At 41.0% G+C, this 20,275-nt stretch overlaps 1 protein-coding gene across 18 annotated transcripts in view; it reads left to right on the forward strand.

Annotated features, from left to right (window-relative positions):
- Positions 1-281: 281 nt before the first annotated feature.
- NRCAM (neuronal cell adhesion molecule) overlaps positions 282-20,275 on the forward strand; it is a 165,172-nt gene continuing 145,178 nt past the window's right edge. For 5 of the 18 annotated variants that reach the window (XM_054810026.1, XM_054809668.1, XM_054810733.1 and 2 more), the window contains exon 1: positions 587-765. The gene's annotated coding sequence lies outside the window, so the exon portion shown is untranslated. The other 13 variants (XM_054810971.1, XM_054811062.1, XM_054811153.1 and 10 more) reach the window with 6 other exon arrangements.

Consider the following 20,275-nt stretch of genomic DNA (forward strand, 5'->3'; position numbering starts at 1 on the left):
ACTAGCTGAAACCATCTATTTAGAGGGGCACTGCCGGGCTAAAATAATGCGTCTATTTAAAACGCTCCCTTTGCCAGGGTCCGCACCGCCGATGGGGGTGGGTGTGGGGGTGCCCCGACAAGTGTTTGGCTTTCCCCGGCCGGGGGAGGGCAGGGAGCGGCCCGCCGTTGCCCGACACAGGCGCTGAGGAGGCTTCCGCCGGGCCGGGCACCGGGTCGGTTATCTTCCAGCCGCCGCAGAAGGGGTGGCGGTTAGGGCAGCGAGGGCGCTGAGAAGGCTGAGACTTGTCACCGCCTGCAGGTCCGCTCGAAGAGCACGACGACGATTTTACTCTGACTTTTTTACCCAGGTAGCGGAGAAAAAGAGGGAGGGAAGGAAGGACGGGGGGCCGGCAGCCCCCCAGCCGCAGGATGGCTGGGCTTTCTCCCGTCCCCCGGCGGTGGCTGCGGGGCGATGCCCAAGATGGAGGCCGCCGACCGCCGCCTCAGGTGCGAGGGACCCTCGCGGCGGCCGGCGCTGCCCCGCCCCAGCCCCCCCCCGCTCCCCCCTCCGCCCCGGCACAGCTCGCGCAGACGCGCGCCTTCCCCGCCCCCCGCGGGAGCGCGCCCCGCGGTACGGCGGGGGCGGGGGTGCCGGGGAGGTGATAGGCGCGGGAGCGCGCCTGGCTCTTGGCTCTTCTCGCCGAGCTGCCGAGCGGGCAGGAGGAGGAGCGCGGCCGCGGGTCTCCCTCGACCCTCTTCCCGGGCGGAGGGGCTGCAGCTTCCCGTGAGTACCGGCCCGACCGTCCCTGTCATCGTGCCGCGTTTCAGGAGGTGCCGCGCCCGCCGCCGCACCGGCAGCCTGTGCCGCCGTCGCCGCTCCGAGCGGCAGCCCCGACGGCGAGGAGCCACCCGCTCGGTACCGGCAGGGCCGGGTTCACTGCTGGTGCCGCCGCCTTGCACCACCGGGGTTCCTCTGAGGGAACGGGCGCGGCGCAGGTGCTCGGAGACCTTGTACGGCAGCGGCTGTAAGGAGGCACCTGGTGAGCCCGCCCGGTACCGCCGCGGCCGCTACGGGGGCTTTGTTGCGGCGGCCGGTGGGGGTCTCCCGGGGGCGGGCGGACCGGCGCGTCGCAGCCGCGGAGCGTCTCCGCCCGGCCCGAACGGGGCCGGGCGGAGACGCTCCGCGGCTGCGACGCGCCCACATCCCTCAGCGGGTAGGTCGCCATTTCGTGCGCTGGCCGGCGGGGGCGAGGGCCCGGCGGGGGCGGGCGGCGTGTGCGGGGGAAGGAGCTGTCTGTGCTGAAGTGCCGGGAGCCGCGTTTCGGCTTTTCCACGTTTATTTATCAGCTGGTTTTTGGTTGGGGTTTGTTTCCCACCCCTCCCCCCCCCCCCCCTTTCCACGCTTTGCTTCTTGCAGAGAATAGCAACGCTGAATTTATTTAGGTATAAAACGGCTAAGATGCGGCTGGATCGTGAGCTGTTCCTATATGCCCTTGTTTTTCTTCCTCTCTCTCTCGATGGCGATTAATGCAGAAAATTGCAATGAAGTCTCAGCAGCAAATACACTTGGTCTTCTGTTAAAAAGTAATAATTAACTAAATCTGCAGCTACCGCTGAACTCCTCAGCGCAGATATGTTAGTTCTGAAGGCTGAAAATGTGTTTAAACCAAGGCTTAGGAGTCTAAGTGCAAACAGTACCTGATTAATAATGCCAAGCTGTTTAAATATTTAAGATCATAGTGTGCTTCAGCCCAGTCAATAAGGCTGTTCCATATTGACAAGTACGCTGTGAAAGGAATACTGTTTCTTAGCTGTCTGTACAGTTAGATAAAACAATGGAAAATGGGATATGTAACTCTACATTGGGACCTATAGATCATGTTCTTTTATGTAAGATGTTCGTTTATCCATAAAGGTCCAGCTTTTCACTATTTATTCAAAACAACCTCCTACTGAGTCAAGAAGCCACTATTAACCACCTGTGTTTCTTTTTTCTCATGTTCCCTGTCTTTGAGTATTTCTGTCTCTGTTTCTGAGTATTAAAATACATTTTGATTCTTAATTGAGTATTTTATGGAAAAGGTAGATGAAACTTGAAAACTTTATTGCATCTAACAGGTGCGCTATTAATAATTTCAACTTCTTCCACAATTTATCGTAATTGATGTGATAATTTATGGATAGTAATTATATGATGCTGTGCATAGAATATGTAACTATACAACATCAGAAGGCATCTGGACTTCATTTTGAGTTTGAGAGCAGCATGTATCTCAAGAGATGCATCTTGCTGGTATTCTTTGGCAAAGGCTATCAGCTGGAAAGATACTGTAACATGACATACTAGCTCAAAGGACCTACAAGTCAGAAAACTGACCTGCAGGTGCAGTATATTTTTAATATTTGTCTAATCTGTTTATTACCATTTGCATGAATACACTTCAGGCAATTTGTTTAGTTGATGGCTGTTCTTACTTTTGAATAGAAATTGCGAGGCAAGTGACCAGAGTTGCTAAAGGGTTTGATACCGAAGTCTGTGAAAGTTACTTACTTGAATTTCACAGTACTGTGAAATTCTTGGGTGTCTAAAATTAGCTGCCAGACTGTATCAATACAGAATTGGGAAAGTGGTGTATTGTGAGAATATTAAATGTCAAGAAGCAAAACCAGAAAGCCACTTGATGTTCATGGAACTCAGGATCCATTGAATGAATTCGCGTTCTGGATTGTGCAAAGGCGGTGTAGCTAAAGGAAAACTGTACAGCTGTGCCACTGCATCAGCTGATGGGGTAGCATGTACCAGCTGGTGTCAATGATGGAGCTAAAACCTTCTTCACAACTAGCAGAATAAATCCACAATTAATCATACTCTGATTGGTATCTTAGTTCTGTAATTAGTCTTACCAGCCGCAGTAAAAATACTCAAAAGTAATAATGTTCAAGGTGAACGAGATCACCAGAATCTGAGCCTTAGCTATCATTCCTTATCTTCTTGCGGAAAGCATAATATTTATCACATATACTACAGCTTGTTTCATAAGAAGGGTTGTAATAAGAAAATTTGGCTTTTTAAAATAGTCTTTATTTTGAGGAAATGAAATGAATTAACAAATCCAGTGGATGCTTACTGATACCTCCTGTTAGCTTGTTGTGCTTTGGTGTTTCTCTCTGGTGCTCAAAAAGGTGACAGCAAAAGCTGTAGTAACCAAACTACAGTTTCTTGGGCTTAATGAGATATCTCTCTAGTGGACAGATTTCATTGGTTTGGGGATTCTGATTTAAAATCAGGAAGAGGTAATGCTAGTCTCCCCATTCTTCCTGCTCTAGGGAAATGACTCTCCATGGTATGTGGACATAAAACATACTCAACAAAATCCCAAACCCTTAGTGTATTAAGAGATTATTGCACAGCTCAAATAGCTCAGCCTAAAAAGTAAATCTGTTTTGCCTGCGGCTGTGGAATTGCTGTTAGCCTGTAGTTTTATTCGATTGTCCCAAATCACCTTGAATTGTGATTACTTACCTTGCATTATATTGGAATAGTACAGTAAAACTGTGCTATTCAGTTTTCACTGGAAATGTTCATTCTGTTATGTTTTATGAACAGAGTTGGTAAAATGGAAAGCCATACAGAGAAAGTACATCTCAGTAATGTAAGCTGAGGGAATGATGTAGGAGGCTGTCTGCTGGGCAATATGCAATGAATTTGATTTTGCCTTCCTGAGTGGGCTGATAGTATTCAAAATATTCAGTTATACTTTCTTTGCAGTGATAATTTGTTGCATTTTAAATTGGTAAGTATGTGTATTGCCTATTCAGTTTAGTATTAAAGATATTGTAGCTTATGCGTTTATGAATATTGTCGTGTAAATATAATATTAAGGGAATTCGTAAAGAGTTAATCTCCAATAAGAAGATTAACATGATGCACCATAAGTTTTGTCCTACTGTTTCTGTTTGTTAACCAGGAAAGGATAGTTGCAAGCTAGCTATATTGCTTTCTTCTGAGCTACTGGAGGCTGGCTGAGTTTTCGGTTATTTACCTCAATAGAAAACTGAAAGGGAAAAAGTGAACAAAGGAGGTCTGTTTTGCCTGTCCCACTTGCTGGGCTGTTGTCTTTGCCCTTTTCAGTGAAGGAGGGGGTAGAGCTGGGTCAAAGTTGAAGAACACTGAAAAGGAATTGAAGTCTTATATTGAAATGTGAATGATAGCTTAGTTTGAGTGCCGAACGCATTTGTTTGAATTGATTTTTTTTTTTCTATCTGTGGAAGCTTTAACTGACAGATGGTGATGGACTGGCATATAGACTGCTAGAAGGTACAGCTAGATATGTGTTCAGACACCGATTAAGATGCTCAGTTAACAAGTACATATCTGATGAGACTTTTAATACTGGAGATACTGATGCTAGACACTGTGTGACACACTAGACATTTGATTGTGTGAATTAAGGGCAGGCCCCTGCAGCTGGCATACATTTAGACTTACTTGTCTAGCCTAATTGCATTGCAAATATTCTTCTGGATTGCTCTTTAGCATCTCCCTTCTAGTAAATGTTGAATAAGTACAGAAATGTTCATCTGGATCCTCTATTAACTGTTGTAAGAAGCTTTCAATTTTTTTTGTTTTGCTGTATGAATCAGGATAAATGTATCTTAGTATTCATTTTGTGAATACACTGTTTTCCTACTCTGTTTCAGTTTTGAAATGGCTCAATTCATAATGTGATTACAGCTTTCCCCTTGTTAACTTTTTAGTATGGAAGCATAACAGCTTGAATTATAAAATGTTTCTGTAAGAGTGCACAGTACCCCCATTCTACTTTAAGCAACCAAACTTTATATAAAAAGCAGCACTTCATGCAGAGCATCTCGGATGCACAAAAATAGCCAAGTGAGTTAAAAAAGGGCAGTTCAACTTAAAAGGACGTGATAACTTTAAAAAACAGCTGCCTTAGAAAGGAACTAGCTGTCTAAATTTTCAATTAAATCAGACAGAATTAGTACAAATGTAGTCTCTCTAAATAAATTCTATAAATACTCATGTAAGATTGCGGAATTTGGATGTGTCCCACTGGGAATACAGTTGTCCTCATGCTTAGTCTGCACCTTTAGCTGTATATATGACCTTTTAATTTCCTCTGGTTTAAAGTGTGTAATTGTTACTGTTTAACAGCTTGTTTGAGGAAAACAAAAGTGAATCCATAACTTCCTGGTTGTATGAGTTAGTCTTTGGCTGCTAATTAGGCTTTTCCAGACAGCCACCCAAAATAATAACATACCATTTTCTTTTAGACTGTTACCTAAGTGAGGAGCTGACAGCGTTCATGCATGAGTACAGATTTTGTCTCTCTGAACTGTTCCTCTTACTTCTACCTTCCCATTTTCAGTGTTGCTGCATTTGTCCAACTTGATTCTGAGTGTTCATGTAAAGAAGTTTGCCATTACAATATCACAATTGTAGGGCTCTGTCTGCATGCAAAGGCATTGTATGTAATCAATTAGTGCAAAAGCCAGCTGTTGTACAAGATTTGGAGTCGGGGAACAATTCTGCTGGTGGAGAATAATACTGTGGAGTTAACTGACCACTGCGTTGTCACTGACCAAGGGGAGTCTTCCTGCTAAATATTGTAGCATGGGCAGAGTAGTAGAAATGAACAAAATTCAAAGAAAGAGGCTGAAGATAATGAATTATGGGGAAAAAAAAATATCCATGAGGAGGACTACTGTATGAGGAGAAGGATGAAGAACCAAATGTATTATTGACTTACATTAGAAAGAAGTGGTAGAAGTGAGGGAGTTGGGAATAAAATTCACTGGAAATCTTAAAGGGAAAAGGCAACAGTCTTGGGAGCTCTGAGTAGACTAGATCAAGAGGGAATGTACATAAAACTTGTGTATAAATGCGTGGGATGAAGCAGGGGATAGCTCCATGGTGTGAGGTGGGCAGTGCAACCAGTTCGGGGGGGGGTGTAGAATTTTGAAGAGCATGTCAGGAGAGTGAATTTCTTGAAGGTAAACAGAAGAAGAAAACCAAGAATTTGTCTTACTGTTGGTGAAGGGTTGGGGTTTTTTTCCTAAGAATTATCAAGTCAAGAAATTGAAGGAAAATGTTATATATCCCTGTTCCACGTCATTTAAAGGGCTTTTCAAGAGTATTTAAGAATTCAGTGTTGTGTATCAGTAGGCTTGTATACCACAAGTTACCCTTTGTAACAAGACAGATGGTCCTTTTTGCTGCTTCTCCTGTGTTTAGAAGGACTAAAAAGTGAGGTTTCCTACCCTGCTGCTGTTTGCATCTCTAGGGGAATCAAAATGCAGGAGCTGCTTGATGTGCCTTCACTGTTACAATTTTCAAGTGCTATCAGGAAGAAGTAAGCTTGGCCATGGCTATTCTTTAGGTGTGATAAACAGGTGTAGTGACTTGGTTACTGCCACTTTGAGTAAGCTGGAATCTGTGGGTCGTCCCACTAAGCCCCCCCAACCTGTAGACCAATGCTGTGGTGTCCAGACAAACAAAATATAAAATAGGAAGTTTAACCCCCTTTAGTTTCTGTTCTTTTCTTGAAAATGGAAGGTATTTTTTCATTGTCAGTTCAGCTGAATGTGGTAATTTTGTTGCAGTTGTTACATGGCCACATACAATCAAAATCTGGCTCTTGGTTTGGGTGAGATGTTGATAGGCTGTACTAGCCATTTTACTATTTTTTAATCTGTTCTGACTAGGTATTTCTCACTAAAGCTCAGAAAAAGGAGACACATTTCTTTTTCCTTTCCCATCCTTTCAAAATTGTACAGGACTTGAGTAAGTTTATCACAGGGGAGCTCTGCGTTAAAAGACAAAAGAACAGAAACTGGGGGTTTGCATGTAATGTTGGATGAACTGAGGCCTCTATTAATTCTTGAGTCTTGGAGCAGTAAGTCTTGTGTTCTGGGTCTGCTGCTGTAAAAAGTTGTGTTCTCCATGAATGGTGAGCATTTTCAGTTATGAGGAATTTAATAGTTCCAGTGTGATTAGCTTTTGTTGTTGTTAAATCAGTTCAGGATATAATGACAACCCATTTTCCACATCATGAATTGAGTTCTGAGTAACACTAGAAGCCAGAGTTGGCATTGTGATGTGGTGCAGAGTCCTGTCATGTTTTGAGGAAGGTGTTGCTTTCTCTGGAGTGTGGGGAAATCATTTCAGTATTGCAATGATCGAGTCTGTAAGTCATGAAGACAAGAGCCCTTGTGACTGGAGATGTTGGACAGATATGGTCTTTTCACCAGATGTGAAAGATTCCTGCTTCTGTTTGCCACCATATATATTTATTATTCATTTATAGTGAAGTTCAGAGACACCCAAAGATACAGAATATCTTGACAATGAAGGTGAAAGGGGGAGCATATGTTTTTGGGGTTATTGTAGAGAATCCATAGTCTTCCGAGCTCTTCTTTCTGTTGTAGGTGTCATTATTCTTCCCTAGGCATAGGTTTGATTAGGACATGGGGGCAGATAAGAACTGTTACCACTATTACTGCCACACTGTCCAAGTAATACTCCAAGGGTGTTTAGGACATCTGTGGGGGTGTGAAGGAACCCACCCTTTATATTGGAGCTGTAGATACCTTATGTATTGTTAGGCTTGCTTTTGTCTACTTATGAGCTGGGTTTTGGTTAGACATCTAAAACAACCAACAAATCCAATGTCAGTATTCTACATACCAAGTGTATTTTGAATCCTCTTGAAGTTTGTGTGGGTTTTACATCACCTAATGTATTTAGAAGCATCAAATAATGAGGGAGAGAGAATTCCACCTACTGCTTCTCTGATGATGAAGACTTGGAGCTCGGAAACAGTTTTCTCTTTTTCCTGGATGTGTAATAAAAAGTAAGTTGCATGACTGCTCCCCTGGCATGTGAACTAACATGGCTGTCAGAACAGCAGTGCTAATAACTGGACTACAGACCTTGGTCCTTCCTTAGTGAATGTTTTTGTCCATATTGATTGTGCATGACATAAAGTCATAGAAGTTTCTATATAGTACAACTCTGACACCTTTAATGTGCAAATAGTCTTTTAAACATTCATCTTTTCCCTTGGAAGCATTTAATGTATTTATGGACCTTGGAGTCTAGTAGCCAACTTTTTGATGTATTACAAGGTGTAACATCATCTCCCAGACAATACTAAACATATAATCAATATAAATTGAAACTTCAGGTGTTATTCTGGGGAATTTTTTCAAGTTTTCTGCTTTCCTGTAGTTTGAGTGCTTTAAAAATTGGTGTCTAAACTTGGTTCTAGATACAGACAAAACAAGGATCGTCTTAAATTATGTGTGGGCTACTTCTGCATGACAAAATTAAAATATAAGCAATTATATAACTGAAAAGCAAGCTAGCGCAAGGCAATTAAAAGCTAAATTATCTGTTAAACCTTGTAGGTATTAGTTATATAAGGTGCATTTTAAACTTAAAAAAGATAAAAATGTGGGAACATGTAAAGGTGAGTGTGACCACCAGAGGGCAGACATATTGTTTAATGACTGCAAAGCAAAATCCTGTGGAAGGAGACTGCCTATGCCTCTGAAGACACGGTGAGATAAAGACTGAATAAATAACACAGTATAGATGCACAGAATTTCACAAACGTTAAATACTATTATATTTTGTCAGTGTAAGATGAAAGTAAATATATCTGCTTAGAACTCACCTGTGGTTTTCTGTTCCTACAGTGGAATTCAGAACAGTTCATCAGATCATGTAGCTTGACTTGTAAATAATGAGTTGTTAAACTTAACCCATTTACCTTTATATTGAGTCCAGTACTTTGAATTCAAGCAAGTTTTCCAGGACCATGTCCATCTTCATTTGAAAATGAAAAATACACTCCTTTCTTAATAGTTTCTCTCTTGTAGTTAAAGAATAATTTAATTCATTCTGAATTAAAGTTCATATTTTCACAAAGATCCCCCAGCATTTGCATATTCTTCTTTTCCTTTTTATTGTTAATAACATTTATGTCCTTTAAAGCATGTAATTTTGCTCTTCAGAGTATCATTGAAAATATTTAACATTATGGGCCAAAAATTAAATATTTCAATAAAGTAGCCTTTTTCAGGAATGCTGTACTGTAGTTTTTAGTGAAAGATGATGTTTAGTAGTTTTTATTTAGCTTTCTTGCTAGGAATGTAGGTGCTTAATTAAAGCATGTCATATGTTGACTTTTACTGCTCATGTACCATCTCAAGTTACAGCAGTAGTGTCTTGTCTTTAAATTATTCTTCTCTAAAACCTAGACAGTTTTTGTACGGAAAGCAAAGTCTTTATCCCATTGTTTCAAAGTCACAGTATTCTTTAGAGGCAAGTCTTAAGAGCTTTGGTTGCTCTCTGGGGGTCTCAATTCTACCAGTTGTACTGGAGTGAAGCATCATCAAAACAGCCTTAAATGCTGCCCCAGATTTCCAGTTTCCCCACTGTCATTTCCAGCAGACACAATTCCCTTAACAGCAGGATTTCTGGAGAGGTCCTTCATAAGATGGTTTGCAGATATCATCCTCAAAACCTTATCTGGAGGAATTTCCCCAAGTTACTTTTCAAGTTTTATGTACTTCTTCACAACCCTCTCACCCCTTGGCACTGAGATATGGGAGTAGGTTTCTCATTGCATCCAAGGAAATGGACTAGCAGACTTGACAGCATCGGACGCTCATGAATATCATAGGAATTAATGATTTATTAAGATTTGTATCCTCATGGTTCACTTGGGTAATGTGTCCTAGCTTCCTTTTTTTTTTCCCCACTCTCTGTCTAGAAGCCCAGAAACATCTATAAATAAACCTCAGCGGCTCTTAATAACCAGGTGATTTGTGCATCTGGGTTTTTGAAAAATTCAGTTAAAGTTATGAGACTTGACAACACTCTACAAGGGCTGAATTCTGTCCCTTAAATACAGTGACAGAAATACTACTGCTGAGAACATGTGCAATAGCTGTAATCTGTTGGAAGTTAAAAGTTAGCATTAGTAGGAAGATTAGCCTTTATGATCATTATGTTATATAGACACTTAGGTGTGTTTTCTCTTCTGAGGTAACGCTGTCCTAACAGTCAAAGATTTCTGTGAGTTCCCCCCCCACCCCCCCCCCGCCACTTAGTTTAACTGAGATTATATTGAAAGACACACCAACAGCTACTAATCATACTAATGACAAAGAAGTTTCATGCAGCAAGCTAAAGTAAATAAATTCATTTATTATTATAGATGGGAAAGTTCAAATTACAAACTAATGCATAGCTCCCTGGTTTGACTGCTAATTAAAAGACATATTAATTTGAATGGAAGAGAGAGGAGTAAGAAGGTGCTGAAACCAGAAGAAAGTGTGAAGGTAACAAAGTGAGTGTAGACACAGCTAAGAGGTCTATTTAATTACATGCAACTAGCTAACAGAATAGAGCTATCATTTCTTGTTTACTAAAGCAAAACCTCAAGCTATCATTTTAATGAATGATGCTCTTAACTATGAAGTATTGTCTGAGTTGGCAAAGAATTAAGTTAATAAAAATAAATAGCGCAGAAAAGAACCAGTTGCCATCTTTATAAGAAGAATCTTGCACATCAGCTCCTTGTCTTGTTGCTCACAAGTGGCAAAATGACCTTTCATTGATGGTGTCTTGAACTGGGCTCCAGTGATGATTCTACACACTAGAAATATTTATCTATATATAGATACAAAATATCTGAATTAGGACAGAATGCTGAAATGAAGTTGCAAGCTTGTACAAGTTAGTACAAGCAGATATATCTCTGAAGATGCAGAATAATGCTGATCCCTGAAGTTGAGTGCCTGACTTACCCTGGATGGTAAAGAATGGAGCAAGACATCTGTTTCTGAAAGCATGTCTGTAAAAGTAGTTTAATATTTGCTTTCATTAGTGGGAGGTTTTATGTGTGATTGTGGGAAATAATTTGTAATTCACTATGGTGAGCTAATGTGCTACTTTGACTAATATTTGATGTTTTTGAAAAACAGACTTCAGATAAGTGGAATTATGAGTTTGCATTTCATAATTAGTTACTTGACTATAATTAGATTAATTTTTCCCCAGTTGCAATGTCAATTTATTTTATAATTAACAAAAAAAGGGACTAAATTGGTATTGTGGTGTTATTGCCTTGAAATAGGACTTAGAATTTAAAACATTGTATGTACTTTTAAATATATTGCTGTTCAACATTAAATATTACCTATTAAAAATAGAGCTATTGATAACTTTTAGCACTCAGTATCGCTGGAAAAAACAGCCCATCACCTTTCTGATATGCTGAGTTACATTTTGTGTTCTATGTAATTCAATTTCTGAACACTAATTCTCAAACAGAGACTTGTGCAGAGTCCAAAATGAAACACTTGCAAGTATATAAGTAGGACCCAGAAAAGCAACATTTTTAGTTCCCTTGTCTTTGTCCCTTCATTGCTGTTTTTACCGTCCTATGATAGATTTTTAAATACCTGTTATTCAGGCACAGGCAACTAATTAGTACATAAATCTTACTTTGAGTGCAATTGTATAATAGTGGGCACAGAACTGTACTGTAAAACAAAACTTAAAGGTTCCTTCCAAGAAAGCTTACATACTTGTGGTGGGTTGACCCTGGCTGAGGGCCAGGTGCCCACCAGAGCCGCTCTCTCACTCCCCTCATTCACTAGACAGGGGAGAAAAAGTATAACGAAACGCTTGTGGGTCGAGATAAGGACAGGGAGAGATCACTCACTAATTATCGTCCCAGGCAAAACAGACCGAACTTAGAGAGGGAATTCATCTAATTTATTACTAGGCAAAACAGAGTAGAGGAATGAGAGATAAAATCAAATCTTAAAACACCTCCCCCCAACCCTCCCATCTTCCCAGGCTCAACTTCACTCCCGGCTTCAACCTCCACCCCCCCTCAGTGGCACAGGGGGACGGGGAATGGGGGTTGTGGTCAGTTCATCACACCTTTTTTCTGCCACTTCTTCATCCTCAGGGGGAGGACTCCTCTCATCGTTCCCCTGCTCCAGCATGGAGTCCCTCTCATGGGAGACAGTCCTTCATGAACTGCTCCAGCGTGGTCTCTTCCATGGGGTGCAGACCTTCAGGAGCAGACTGCTCCAGCATGGGTCCCCCACGGGGTCACCAGTCCTGCCAGCAAACCTGCCCTGGCGTGGGCTCCCCTCTCCATGGGTCCACAGGTCGTGCCAGGAGCTTGCTCCAGCGTGGGCTTCCCACAGGCCACAGCCTCCTTCAGGTGCCTCCACCTGCTCCGGCGTGGGGTCCTCCACGGGCTGCAGGTGGAATCTCTACACCCCCTCATCCTTCCTCCATGGGCTGCAGGGGGACAGCCTGCTTCACCATGGTCTTCTCCAGGGGCTGCAAGGGGATCTCTGCTCCGGTGCCTGGAGCACCTCCTGCCCCTCCTTGTGCACTGACCTTGGTGTCTGCAGAGTTTCTTACATCTTCTCACTCCTCCGGCTGCAAAAGCTCTAACTGTTTTTTTTTTTAAACTTGTTATCACAGAGGCACTGATTGGCTTGGCCTTGGCCAGCGGCAGGTCCGTCTTGGAGCCGGCTGGCATTGGCTCTGTCAGACACAGGGGAAGCTTCTAGCAGCTTCTCACAGAAGCCACCCCTGTAGTCCCCCCCTGCTACCACAACCTTGCCACGCAAACCCAACACAATATTTAAATATAATTAGACAGTCAGACTTTGAAGTAAGTATCTTAAAACCTTTGTTTGTTGTATAATGACTTCTGAGTTTTCATATAAAATTAGTTTGCAAATTTCTGTGTGTTCTTTGAGGCTGTGGCTATCTGTTCATACACTACCAGTCCTAATGAGATTGTAATTTATGATTATAGCTCCTAGACACAATGGGTATTATGCAGTACAGTTTTTTAGCACTTAAGTTTTTAAAGAATATTAAAGCTTGCTCCGCTAAATATATTCACATTGGTCAGAAAAATATTATTGTCTTACTGTTCAGTACTACAGTTTTAAAACAGCATATGAAAGGACATGTTTAGTGTAAATATTCTACTTTCAGAAGTGTTTCATGTAGCATACCTCACTTGTCAGAAGTTTTCTTTGCTGTTAATGAAGCTGGATTTGAGGTCATTAATCTTATTGGGAGTGTGGAAAGGAAAACTTGGGTTTATATACAGCTAGTTTAATTCTGAATAGTGCTTCAGTACTGGAAGGCCAACAACTATATTGTAAAGAAAATACAATATCCTGCAAATAGTTTAAGGAGATGGCACCATTATAGAGTTTGAAGAACCAGCATGGCCAGATTATCCTCACTGACTTGATTTTCAGCATGAATGGATGATATTCTGTTGTAATCAAATTATTAATTAGATTAACAAATACAAAACTTGATGACAGAAAGGTGATGAGTTTTGAGACTTTATTTCATTACATTGTGAAGCTGGGGGTGGGGAGGGTGGACCTTCCCTTACACATCCAGCCAGCTGACCTGGGAATTGATAGTGGTTTTAATGTCACACCAGCAATTTGTAATCGTCGGAAGTATCACCTTTAATAAACAGCTTTCCATTATATGTATTTCTGTTTATTCTCCAAACTGTAGTTTCTGCTAAGGTTAACTTATTTGTATTTATTTTTCAGGTTATGTATTAACTGTACTATAAATGTAGAAGTGCCCAAACTGGCTTCCTGTGAGCAAGCTTAAGTCAGAGAGCAGGAGAGTTACTTTTATGCGGTTCTGTCTCATCTGAGGTCGGTATTAGTCAAGAGATTTGTGTCCATTCATAGTCAACAGGGTAACTGACCTCTTTGGCATGTTATACTGTTGAGCATTCTTCTGTAATTTAATACATGTACACAAGTATTATCCCTGTGTGGTTTTTTTCTTGATTATGTGACCCTTTTACTACCTTGGATAATTGAAAATTAACTGTGCCCTTTAAGGTTGGGGGGGAGGAAATGAAGGTGGAAATGGTGCTGATGTCATCACCTCATAAGGCTTCAATTCCCAGTTGGTCCTAAGGCGTAACCTGTGTGTAAGATATACTGCCACCCATCACTATCAGTTCAAGGAAAACTGTTGAAATCACTTCATGGTGTATATAAAGAAATAAAAAAAAAAAAAAAAAGCAAACTTGAGTGTCGTGGTTGGGTTTTTTGAGAAGCCAGAGTTGTGAAGCTGATTATACTTGGACTAATCTGAGAATTTGTAATCTAAGTGGTAGATGCAGCCTTCACTTGGGAAACACTGTTCTAATCCTGTCTGGGTAGTATTTTAAAGTACTTGCAGGAACCTTAGTGATACAGTGAATTTACTTGAACTATTTGAGGAAGAATGTGTGAGAAATGTGAGGGGTTTTATTTTTCCATCTGATGTCATTATTTTAAGATAACATGAAAATGTCTCAGTCTTCAGCGCTTTTCCTAGTTTCCTGTCTATGTAAAATGGGACTAATGCTTCTAGGATTAATTCGAAGACTGAATTGGGCTTTTGATCACTTTTCATCATTTAGTTCAGCACAACTTTGTTAAAACAAGTATTTCTATGTATTATGCCAAAAACTTTAATCTGGAAACCATTAAGGAAGCAACACAGATGCAGACAAAGTAGGCTTAACATAATGGCAAATGTTGGGAAGTGACCACAGTGTTTTCCTTGAAAAAGGCAATGTAGTCAGTCCTTTGTCTCCAAATAACTTTCCCTATACTGTTGCACAATCAGACAGCTGTTTGTTTAAAGGGTGGACGGAAAGAGTAATTGACTGGTTTCTGTTGCATTGGGTAATACTCATCTGGGTAATCTAATCTCTCAGGTAGGGTCTGGTGGTCCTTTACTGGATGGTGATGGAAGTCTCTTCAACTGGATTAGATGAGACTCCACAAAATATTTTCTGCAGTTTATGCGCGATCTGGTTTTTTTTGGTTACGTTAAGTTCTGTATGAAATGTTTCCTGGCTGTCTTGCATATACAGAGGAGACTGCTACATAACTAGGAACAGTTTTGGCTGCCTTGGGGAGTCTCTGGGAATGTCGGATTCTCAACCTGGCATGCTATTCATGCATTTAAACATACAGGCAACTCCTATGATTTGGCCTATGCACAGCAGGAGCCACCTGGGGAAACTCCAGGGATTTTCCACAGTTCCCAACTGGAGAGATCCTGGTTACCAGCTGCCTTGCTGTAAAGGCAGGTGGGAGTTCAGTCAGTCACCATGCTGCATGGGGGGCACAGGGAGTTGACCTGAGAGATCTCAGCTGAACAATTCCTAGATGATGCTGGGTATCCACACAGGCACAGTCCTGATACTTAGGACTCTAAACTGTAGGAAGCACTTGATTTTTTTTTTTTCTTTCCCCTCCACAATTATAAATCCGGTAGACCTTGCCATATTATGGAGTATATTGTTTTAGACCATCGTTTGATAGTAGAATCAAGATAAAGGAACTGATACACACTTGAAAAAGCTTCTGGAAAATTTTTGTGGTATTCTGCCTTTTTTTATGGAAGCACAGTATGTCTTAAGTGTAGTTTCTATACTAGTGTTTATTGCTAACTTTACAGCCATTGCCACTAACAACATGTAGTGTTTCAAATAGCATACTATAGCTTCTTAAATTGGAGATCTTTATCTGATGACAGCAATGGTGTAAAAATGTTAGTACTTCATCAAGACAGTATAGCAGTAGAGTTGATCAATGGGAAATTGCAGCAAGCCTCTGAGCTTTCAGTTGATGAAGGCTGGGAGAATATTCCCACAAGTATATCCTTCTCCCTTGGGCATCTGCTTTTAGCTGCTGTCAGAGATGAGACCTTGGGCCAGACGGATCTTTATTATTATGCTAAGTGAATGCCAAACTTGGTAGGATGTGCAGCACTTATATTTGCAGATTTAAAGAGAACATCAGTCTTAAAAGTAAACCAGCTCAGGGCTTGGAAACCTACTGGACTCTCTAGGATATCTTTCTGAGAAATGTTAGTGTAATAATTGAACATATCTGTAACCATAGCTCAGTATGTGTGTTTGTGCATACTAAGAGTGAAATCCTGTCCTCCTAACTTACTCAGCTGTACCAGAATTTGAACTATTTGGTATAGGGTAGCAAGCCACCCTGCCCAATACTATTTTGGTTTTAGCATTTTGCCTCATGATGAGAAATAAGAACTCTCTAAAGAAGAGAAGTCCAATGAAGTGTTTTTCTGCCTTCCATTAAAAGCATTAAGGAATTGTTAGGATATTGTATCTAACTTTGAATTTGTTCCTGTGCTGAACAGGGTGGCAGGCAAATGTTTAAACCAGGTGACTTCAGAAGTCCCTTCCAACCTTAACTACTCTCTAATTCTGCTATATGTCCTCTCTCCATTTCAGAACAAGTCTGTCTATAGTTCTGTGGGTGGACATTTCACAAGTATTGGAAGGAAAAACACACTTTCTAGTGATCAGAGCACAGAAGAGGTGGGAGATCTTGGTTATTTTTTTGGTTTTTTTTTTTTTTTGCTGGCCTTCACAGAGTCTCAGTCACTTCTGTTCTCTGCATCCCAACTGCCAGTTCTGGCAGACAAGCTCTCCCAGCCACTCCCTGTTGCACAGGGGCTCAGAGCAGATGGAAACTTTCATGTAGCATAACCTGGCTCCTGGCAGTTAGGACTGCTCTGATGAGCCTGGATTGTGTAATAAATCATCACCAGCCCTGCTCAACCACCTCTTCTCATGTGGGGCTTGAAGTTGGATCTCTCATCCTTAAGTATGTGCTCTAACCACCTGGCTGAGGAGAAAGTGGGCAGGAGTATCACCATTTCTGCTTTTCAGAAGTAGTTGTGATCCCCGTTGCATCCAACTTTTCCAGTTCTCCTAGAGAACTCCTGTAGACTTCAGGTGCTTAATCACATCTACTTAGAGCTGTAGAGTGTTACACAGAAAGTAAGCGTTCATCTATCCAAAACACGCGCTTCTATGCACAGGGGAATGAATGAAGTCAACTCTCTAGGAAATTCTAAGGCTGAATTGGGACTTGTGGTAGTGTATTTGGGTACTGCCTACACCCTGGGACTTTCTGATGCTATAAACTGAATTGCTGTTCAGAATTTAAGTGGGATAAGGTGAGTTGGCATAAGGTTTAATATTAACTTCCCACCCTAAAGTTATAATCTGCTTTATTAGTGGCAAAACTTTGTGTTACCGTCCAGTCCACCATGGATGTGAATAATTCACCAAACTGGAACATCAGGCTCTAGTTTAATTTCCTAAGACAAGTGGTGATAGCTCTCTGATTTAATCTGTATTTATACTAAAAGACTAAACTTCAGTTCATACCACTGTGCCATTTATGTATACAACAAATGCTACAAAAGGACTACTCATAAAATAAAGAAAAAGTCCAAAAGCACTTCTACTACATGAGTGCAGCTCCTGGTTTGGATGTTGTATTTGTGAATAGAAGACATTGATTTGATGTCACAAGTATTTTTAACAGGATTACAAAATGCAAATAGCATTATGTAAAACAGATTACCTATGGCTTTAATACAGGATTGTTTTTAAGCCAGAGGCTACATTTTGCTGGGTTATGTACGTTTATAACTGAGCACATTAGGATTAGGCTCAGCAGAATACCGTTTTCCAAATGCTTGATATTTTCAGGTTAGATGACTTCATTTTTTTAATTTAAAATTTTGAACTTAAAAACTGAATTGTGATTATTTTTTTTGCTAGTTTTCAAGGTGGATAGCTCCTTTGTTTAGGATCATTACAATCAATCAGATTTGTGTAGGTAGAATCAGAAATCGCTGTTGTCCACCAAACCTCCTAAAATTTTTTTCCTAAGGCAGAGAGTCACTTGGTTCCAAAAACAACACAAAAGACCAAGTGCATTTCCTGCATCACAGAACGTATGTGAACAACATGTCACGTTGCCGAGCAAATCAGTGATGTGTTAGTTTTGTACTGAACCACAAGGAAAATCTTACAGGTAGTTGAACTCCAAATAATTTCCAAAGGGCCTCATAGGTCCAGTACCCAAGTGCTTGACCTTTTAGTGAATGAAATTTCAGGAAGCTTACACAGCTGTCACAGAACAGCTTCGTGTAACTCTGCATTGTTGTCATTGCTTTATGCTCTGAATGCCTGAAATGTGCCGCTCCCTATTACACAGACATGAGAAAGGAAGTCTCTTACAAAGGTAATGTTTTGGAAAGCTAAAATGCTTGATGTACTCGGTAGCCAAGGTTTCTTACTAACTGGAAGCATGCTTTTTTGTTCCCCCCAAACTAGTTTCAATTTTTGTGTTTTGCTGTGGCTTATGCCCATTTTCATTCAAATATGTTCACATCTTCTAGTTTGAGCACCAGATTTCTTCCAAACCTTTATTACTCTGGTCTCTTTACCAAGGAAACATTTGGCAGCATTTCCTGCTGCCAGGAAGTAGTATGATAATGATAGTAAGGTAAGAAGGGAGTAAAACTTTCCACTTTCATCTTAGGAAAGCTGATTTTTCATTTTCTACAAAAGGTATGTCAAGCAGTGACTCAAGTTTAGAACACTAAGCTAAACTTTTCCATAGTACTTCCTCTGTATTTTCATTTTCAGAGTGAGGTCTGTGCATCTTGCCCTTGTATGTACATCTGTTCAGAATTAACATTTTCACTGCAGCTCAAGTAAGACTTAAGTTCAACATCAGCCTTTTAAATTAGGAAATGTAGTTTGTAATGTCCAGTATTATTTTAGGCCTTGCTATAAGGCTAGCTAATACTACTACTTACCTTGATTCTGAATTAGTCCATTCTGTAGTTCAATATGAGAAGCTGATATTCTCATGGGTTTTGTAACCTCTTTCTTAATGAACTAACTGTAACTCTAAAATTTTTCTATTAATCATGTATATGCATCTGTTTTTCCTGTGGCATATGGTATACAAATGAAGAGTCTTTTGGATAAACAGTTTTTTCTAGCTCTTGTAGTGAAGACTACAATAGTAGGCACATAAAAATATATTTACTGTTTGCACATATGGCTTGACATGTCTTGGTTTAGAGTGCTTTCATCCATTGTCAAATTTGGCATTTATTAGTAAATTAATTTATCTTTGGAATTGTTTTTTAAATTTTTTTCCCTTGTGTATTCATATAAATGTAACTTTTTTTTTTCTAAGAAATCTTGTTGATGTTAGTGTGTGGGTAATCTTGATGAATGAATGGGACTGCCTGGTTCTCAGAATAAACAGTCTATTGGCATAACCCAGTCCAAAACTTTTCATGAATACTTCCTTCTCCAAAACTAAGCACGTCTCTCCCCTTCTTGCGTCCAAGTGCAAAACTCCTTTATGAAGTCAAGGCTCTGAGATGACGTAGCCCTTGACTACCATTGCTGGTTCTTGGCTTTTCCAGTCTGTACCCTGAAATGTGTGCGAGGTGAATGGGTGTGAAACAGCACTGTGATGGAACAGTAGCAGGGCAGCAGTGATGGCTTCCCGGGGTGAGAGTGCTGCTGGAAGAAATGGCCCCTTTCTCTCTTGCCTGCACATTTATTGATCTACAGGTGTTGGCTTCAGTCTTGTTCTTTTTTTCTGACTCCTTGTAACCCTCTGTGCAGCCTTTCAGTCTGGCTGAGCAATCAGCAGAGCACATGTGCCGCCGGCATGCCTAGTACGAAGCACGATGCAAAGGGGAGGATTGACTTCCTTGAGTCAGAAATTATTTCCTTTTCTTTGGACTTATACAGGGAGGGGGTAAGCTGCAGAGTGACACCTGTTAGCTTCCACCATGTCTCTACCCCGTAAGCTAATTTAAAGGAGGGAGAGAAGTGGTGCCTCTGTGGAGCTTGAGGCATGTGACAGCTCTTCTCATTGGTACAAATGAGATAGAAATTGACAGTGAGTTGTTTAGCAATGAATTAGTAGAGCTGAGGTAAATACAGCAAATGCCTAGCAAGTTCCTTACTACCTTCCTCTCACACCAGTGCAGAAACTGAAGCTGGTTTTCACTCTGAGAGCAGAAAGGTGCCTGTCCACCCAGGGAGGATAGAACTACTGGTCTGGCAGCTCTAGAAAGGTTGTCCTAACCCTGAGTTTCATCTTTCTGGATGCAATCTTTCCTTGAAGAGGCTGACATGAGTCTCTGACCAAAAAGGTCACAGGTTTGTTTTCCGTTGCAGATGCAAGTATGGTGATGATCTAGCCTTCTGTTTTCCAAAGCTGTATTAAACCAGTGTGGCCCAGCCTACGTTACTGCTTACTCAGCCTGTTCTAAGAATTCAAACAATTAGCTATAGATAATATCACCTAATTCCACT

This window comes from Grus americana, chromosome 1, assembly GCF_028858705.1.
Source record: "Grus americana isolate bGruAme1 chromosome 1, bGruAme1.mat, whole genome shotgun sequence".
NCBI classification, from domain to species: Eukaryota; Metazoa; Chordata; class Aves; order Gruiformes; family Gruidae; genus Grus; species Grus americana.